At 41.5% G+C, this 7,745-nt stretch overlaps 1 pseudogene; it reads left to right on the forward strand.

Moving 5' to 3' along the window:
* The first annotated feature begins 6,822 nt into the window (after positions 1-6,822).
* LOC101999852 lies at positions 6,823-7,251 on the forward strand (annotated as a pseudogene).
* The last annotated feature ends 494 nt before the right edge of the window (positions 7,252-7,745 follow it).

Raw genomic sequence — 7,745 nt, forward strand, 5'->3', positions numbered from 1 at the left:
ATGTGTCAAAGAATTTTAATTCATACTTTTTCTAATTTGCGTGTTTGGGGCTTGGAAAAGAATCACTTTGAAAGGGAGCTTCTGTTCCCTTTCTGCAGCCCACTTTCTCCCCTGTCTGCAGCCCACTCTCTCCCCTGCCTGCAGCCCACCCCTCTGCTTTCTGCAGCCCACTCTCTCCCCTGCCTGCAGCCCACTCTCTCCCCTGCCTGCAGCCCACCTCTCTGTTTTCTGCAGCCAGCATCCTTGGTTCTCTCTGTAACTCGCATCCGCACTTTCACTTGCAGGCAGCATGTTCCACAGTGAAAATGCTGATTTTCTTCTTACAGGGCAGAAGTTCCTGTGCATGAAATTTAGGACAATGGCAGGTGGTCCTCACAGCCAGTTACTCCTTCAGCCTGTTATGGAGGAGTGGATTCTATTTCAAAATAATGGCGTTTTGTTCAGATAAAATTTGCATAATTATAAGCCAGCTATACAGATCACTTAAAACATGACTCACTTTAGATTTCTGAATATAAAAGCTAAGATAAAAAATTGGAAATTTCATACAAATTTAATGATCATAAAGGTCAGAGGAAATCCCATCCTGCAGAAAACTCCTGCAGCCACATTGCACATTCTGTGTGCTTTTTATGACCATGAGAAATACATAAATTATTATGAAAAATAAAGGTGCCCAGATAAATGTGAACTTCAGATAAACAATAAATGCCCTTTTAGTGTTTATACATCCCAAAGATTATGTTACATTTATAACAGAAAAGTTTTCATTGTTTATCTGAAATTTAAATTGAACTGAATTGGAGTCCCCTATTTTCATTTGTTAGACCTGGGCAAGTCTAAATAGATGCTTATCATAGCAATATTTTTAAAAATACAAAACAAAACAAAAAGAAATATGAGCTTGTGCCTACTGTCTTGGTTCATTCGCTAAGCCTGTGGATGAATAATTGAAACTAACTTGGGTGTTTTTCTAACAAACATGAATGAAAATATTTCAAAAGTAGTAGCATTTTTGGCTTCTTTGGTTCTTCCTGCCTTTCTGGAAGCATTTTGTTAAGAGGAATGAACAGGTCTAAGGCCAGGACAGGGTAAGCCTGAGCAGGGTAAGCCAGAAGCACTACCTGAGCCACAAATTTTCAGGTTGTAGAATTTGCTAAATTATTGATGAGGCGATCCAGGCTACAGACAACTTATTACCTTCCATCTTGGCAGCTGGCACGATGCTGGGGCTGTATTTGCTGTGAGGCCATGCATAGGTGGGCGTGTCTATTCTGTCTGATGGCAATTCATTGACAGAGAGGGGTTGGGGGGACACATTCTACACCCAAAATGTGGAGCTGATATTCTTGCCTGTGCATGCTTCTAATAATTTGAGTGAGTTATCTCTGCTAAGACCAAATGGGAGCACTGCCATTCATTTTCCAAAGGACTTCCTGTGTTCTTCTTGATACCAGGATACTTGCATGAATGGAGAATTCTGTGTTCGCAGAGGGCTTTGGCTGTATCACGGGAGAGAGAGACAGAGACAGAGAGACAGAGAGTCATTGCGATTGGGATGACTAGTCAGATAGGAAGGAAGGAAGGAACACAGCCTGGGGTTTCTAGGTAATACTTGAAGATATCAGGGTACCAATGCCACTTTAACAATTATAATACTGTTTTGGGGGAAGATGATAGTCAAGTGGCTTTCTAAAATTCATTAAGTAAGGAAGAGTTTTCAAATAAAATGCTCAAGACTTCTTTTTTCCTGGTTCTTTCTTGTCCAGAGTCAGTGCAAGGAGATGCTGTTACCATGGGAGCAAAGGCTTTTTGGTTGTTTTCAGGCCCATGAGAACTGTCCATACAGTAGAAGAGTCAAAAATAGAATTGCAAAAGGATTTAGTCTCTCTCTCTCTCTTCTGACTTATATTCAAAGGGCCAGATATACTTGAGACCTTGGGAACAAACGCTCATTGATTTGTGGCATTTAGTTGAAGGAGAGGGACTCTCCTGCTTGCTGTGGTTCCTCTTCAGTCTTTAAACCAAAAGATAGCCAGTTAGTTGTATACATTCTTTTAAAATGTCATCGCTCTAGAGAAGACCTATTATTAAACCATTGACCTGCTTTTATCCATCTGCTGGCCAACCTCAAGGTCATGCCTAATTAAAGAGATCCTTTTCCTGTCTGGGCAGGGATTCAAAAGAAAATTCCTTCCATGGATGGGTCTCCCAGTTTTTACTACCTGATCAGGGTCAGAAATAATCCTTTTCTGTTCCAGGGGAAGAAGCGGCTGTTGGAGAGAGAGAAAAAAAAAAATGAAAGTCCCAGTACTTGCCCTCAGGGATCACATCTGGTTAAGAAAACAGACTGTGGAAAAATGGTTTCAGGTTGAGTCTTAGCAAAGCCCAGCCGTGCAGATGGAATTGTGTTGGGAGTGGTTTGAGGCCATTTGCTGGAAGAGGTCTAAGGCTAGGTATGTAATGTAGTGGTAGAACACTTGGCCAAGCATTTGCAAGGCCCTGGGTTCCAGCCTCAGGACCACAAAACCAAATCAAACCACTGGAGATGAAAAGATCTGTAGTAGTTAGCTAAACAGCAATACTATGGAGTACAGCACTGGCAACACGTGGAATCAGGGAGGTGGTTGCACATTTGGGAAAATGCAAATCAGTGCATCTGGATTTTGGAACAAGAGGATAAATAAGTGGCCAGGGCTTTGGGGAGGAGAGTGGGAAAGATCTTGAAGGGCTTGTGAGCTGTGCTTGTGGGACATTGGTTTTATACTGAACTCTGTGAAGAACTTAAGAACATCCTAATTGTATTAAAATTTCAGAAAAATAGTATTTACAGTAGCAACAATAAAACACCAGAGAGGGATAAACAAAGACTGGAAGACTAGTTAGAAGAATTGAGAAACAAAGGCAGAAATGACTGGGGTAGATATACGATCTGTTTATAGCAACAGGATTAGGGAGTAAACAGGCGAGGCAAACCAACTCATTCCCAAGTTACTCATTTGTGACACTGATGGATGATGATTTTGTTCACAAAGAACACAAAGATGAATTGACTTGAGTTACAACTTTAGCAGCTGAGCTTAACACATGTGAAGTACTGAAATGAGTCTTCGAACTTAGAATTAAGGCTAGCCGAGTCAATGGGTTTGAAAATCATAGTTGTTTCAATAAGAGATGTTATATTATTGAAATACTAAGTCTGGGGACTACCTGGGTGTTTAGAGTCTAGTGTTCAGGAACAGCATATATATATACATATATATATATACATATATATATATGTATATATATATATATGCACACACCTGCAATGGCATGTGTGTGGAAGACAGACAACTTGGGGGTGGGAGATTCTTTCTTTTATCATGTGGATCCTGGGGATTACACTCAGGTTGTCATGTTGGTAGCAGATGTCTTTATCCTCTGAACATTCTCACCAACCCCCAGTATATTATTTTTGACATTATCTTATATGGTGTTTTAAAGACATAGATTTTTACATGTCCATATTTTTATTTTTAATATTTCATTATGGCTACAATTCAAGAAAATGGTAAAACTAGCACTAATCTCTTTTAGAGCAGATGATGTCAGCTCAATGGCTTCTCTGAAGTTACTAGCTACTAAAGTTATTCTGGCCTTCTGGGACTCCTGTCACGATGGGACCTCTTACATTACAGTATTCCATTGCATAACTAACCACATCCTTCTTCCTGGAGCTGGCAAATGTGGACCCCTTAAGAGTTTTCAAGCTTGAAGGTAACAGAACCCGCATGAAGACGACAGCGCAGTGAGCTTGCCGTGTGTGGAAGTTGCCATGTGTGGAAGAGCAAGTCCTCATTTTGTTACAAAGTGCACTCTTCATGCATGCTTATTATTTGGAATATGTTGCAAAAAGTGCATGCTTCCATAAAGGATTGCAGTTCTCTGGGCCCCGTCTTTCTTTTAGTGCCACGGCAAACACAGAACACTGTCCCTCCTATGGCTCCTCAGCAATGACTGGAGGCCCTGGAAGTGGGCTGTGTGAGACATGGGAAGACTGCCCTATTCCTTTTCTTAGGTCAAGAAGCTGTGATTGGGCTGGTAATGGGCTCAGGGGATAAAGGCACTTGCTGGTGAGCCTGGAGACCTAGATTTAATCCCTAGAACCCACACAGAGAAGGGAAATAGCCAATTACAGGAAGTTGACTTTTGATTTCCCATGTGGTTATGACACTCACCATGTTCCTACACACACACACAATGACGATGATGGTGATGCTGATGTAAGAAGCTAAGATTGCTTACTGTTACTAACACTTAATCACCTCCACTACACCTGTGGATAAAACCTTAGATAATGCGAAAACCTCCCAGGGTATCTCTTGCGAATTTTTCACCCACCATCTCTGAGCTCTGCTTATCTGGTGGTTAGGCCTTGTCTGTCTCCATGTCTGGCTCCACTGGAGACACACTTTGGGTTGAATACCCTGAACTAGTCTCTGGCTCAACTCCTGAAATTCCAGCCTTTTGCAGACCTTACCTCACATGCTTCCTGATTCCTGGGTGCCCAGGCTAGCAACCATGGCTTCACTACAACAGAGAGACACAGACAGCCAGGCAGAGCAGGAAGGGAGTGGCCCTTGGGCTTTGTCGCACAGTTTTAACACCAGGTGGGTTTAGAAATTTGACTAAACGTTACTCTTAAGTTTCAGCATAGGCTACTTACCCATTTCCTTGACATTGTCATTTAGCTTATCTATAACTTCTGCTTAAAGATGGTGTAGTACAGCTATATTTTCTCAAATAGTCAATTATTGTGTTTAATTTTAAAAATTTATCATAATCGGAACAGTTATGAGGAGTTCTGTAAATTCTGAAGAACTCCTTAGCACTGGGATCTTGTCTTCGGCCTAGTCCCTCAATAGATCTATTTTTCCCTTTTCCTCACCATTGCTTCTATTTTGTGACCTTAGTCCAATGCCATGTCTTCCTTTGAACCACACTGTTGTCATCCCCCTAATCGTCTCTGCCTCAGTACCCACATTCTCATTCTATCACACCTTCTTAGAGGTCAGTTCTTCTAGCAGACATCTAAGTGTAGGTGAAGTTTTTCTCAGTACTGCTGGCTCCAAAATAAAAACAGAGATTTATTATTAATTATAAATGCTCAGCCAATAGCTTAGTCTTGTTACTAACTAACTCTTGCAACGTAAATTAACCCCTCTATATTAATATTCATCCTGCCTTGTGGCATTACCCCTCTTTCATCTTGCACCTCCTGCTTCCTCTACATGTCTGGCTGGTGACTCCTCTGACTACATCCTCTTCTCCAGTGTTCTTAGTCTGGTTCTCCCATCTAACCTTATCATGTCCATCTATTGGCCAGTCAGTTTTTTTTAAATTAAATCAATCACAGTGACATGTATATATTCACATAGTGTAAAGGAATATTCCATATTTAATACCTGAAGAGACTCCTCTAAGTTTTCAGGAGAAGCCCACTGAATTCATTTCCCTTATACAATTTCCTAGCAAGCCACTTGTCCACAGTCACTTACTGATTACAACTGTGTCATCTGGACTTCTAGAGTTAGAGTCTTTTCTCAACTTTCTGAATTGTTTTCTGTGTTAGTCAGTGTTCTATTGCTGTGAAGAGATACATTGACCATGCAACTCTTATAAAGGAAAGCACACATTTATAAAGTGTGTCACTAGGGGTGACTTGCACTTTGAGGTGTAGTCAATTAACATCATGGCAACAATCATGGCGGCACACCATCAGACATGGTGTTGGAGAAGTAGCTGAGAGTTCTATATCCAGTCTATAGGCAGCAGGAAAAAAGAGACAGATCTGGTTCGAGCTTTTGAAACCCCAAATCTCACCCCTAGTGACACACTTCTTCCTCCAACAAGGCCACACCTGCTAATCCCTCTTAAGCAGTACCCTAATGACCAAGCATTCAAATATAGGCCTGTGGGGGTCATTCCTATTCAAATCACCACATTCTGTAACTCAGTTTCCGCCTCTTCTTCATTGTTTCTTCTTTTATATGTTGTCCATAAAAAGAATAACCAGGCAATATCATGATACTCAACTCTTTATTTCCACTCAGGCCTCCTAAGAATGTTCTTCCCTTCCCTATACTCACCTCTTAGCTCAAGGAAGCCTTAGTCTCAGATCAAACACCCCAGAGACAAGTGTGTTTTAGGAAATGGGTTCAGAGGAATAGGACAGTTTTCTGGGTCTACAGATTACACGATTGATTGATTGATTGATTGATTGATTGATTGATTGATTGATTACTTTTTTTTTGACAACCTTACAAGCTTGGAGAAGTTGGAGAGGGCAGCAGAAATGTGGTGTTGACTCTTTAGTGACCTACGATAAAGACAGTACAAATAATAAACCATGAAAAACAAGCCTGTCTTTATCACAACCATCCACCCCTTTCAAAGTGCACTGGTTTCCTTCTTGTTTGGCCGCAATCTTGGTGGTGAGGGTTTCTGACAGTGTTTATGGTCCTAACAAATCATCACTGCCTTCCCTACAGGTGCCACAGCAGGACTTACTGGAAACTCCTCCACCTGGTCACATTTTCATGAGAGAAGAGGAGGAAGGAAAGCATGGATTATATTCTGGCCCTAAACCCTCTCTTCTGGGAAACTTTAGATCTCATTTAGAAAGTGATTGTTCAGGTATTCTATTCTAAGAAAAAAAAAATACCTTTGTTTGTTTTTGAAAAAAGGCTACCTCTCTCTCGGCTTCCTTCTGCCGCAGTGTGGTCATGCTCTGGCTTGTTCCTTCTGCCACCCTCTTGGTTACCGTGTTCTCCATGCAAAATGACTGGTGAAGCCGCAGAAACCATCCCTGCTACAGAGCAGAAGTTGCCACTGCCACAAGCTGAGGCAGGGTCAGGAACAGAATCTGACAGTGATGAATCAGTCCCAGAGCTCAAAGAACAAGACTCCTCAAAGACAACCACACAACAAGCCCAGTGGGCAACAGCAGCTGAAATCGAGGAAGAACCAGTCAGTAAAGCAAAACAGAGTCAGGGTGAAAAAAAGGCAAAAAAGGCTATGTCCCAACTGGGTCTTCAACAGGTTACAGGGGTTACTGGAGTCACTATCCAGAAATCTAAAAATGTTCTCTTTATCACCAAACCAGATATCTACAAGAGCCCAGCTTCAGACACCTGCATCTTATTTGGAGAAGCCGAGATTGAAGATTGGTCTCAGCAAGCGCCGTTGGCAGAGGGTCTATCTATGTAGCCCTGGCTTTCCCCTTCTCCTGACTTACCCAACTTCATGTTATTTCTCTCTTTCACAAACAAACAAAACAAGATTAAAAAGTTAACACAAAGCACACACACACACACACACACACACACACACAAATGAGTATGTTTCTTTGTTGACAGTCTACTGGAGAACGTTTATATGCCCAGTCTCACTCTATTGGAGAAAACTAATTTTTCCTTTCCTAGTAGGTACCAATTGCAAATAGCTCTTTGGTTAGGGCTGGGGAAGTAGGCACAAGTCCCACCTCTAACCAAAACTGTTTTTTGTGTTAAGCCTGACTGATTTCCTTTGCTTTGTAGACACTTAGAGCTTGTGGGCATACGTTTACAAAGACAAAGAGAAAAGAAACTCAAGGTGGCTTGGTGTTTCCAAAGCAACCAGTGAATATTGTACTGACATAAGAAATTTGTGCTGGATAACTGGATGATTCACCTCACACTATAAGAAGAGAGATATGACAAGAG

This window comes from Microtus ochrogaster, chromosome 5, assembly GCF_000317375.1.
Source record: "Microtus ochrogaster isolate Prairie Vole_2 chromosome 5, MicOch1.0, whole genome shotgun sequence".
Lineage (NCBI taxonomy): Eukaryota > Metazoa > Chordata > Mammalia > Rodentia > Cricetidae > Microtus > Microtus ochrogaster.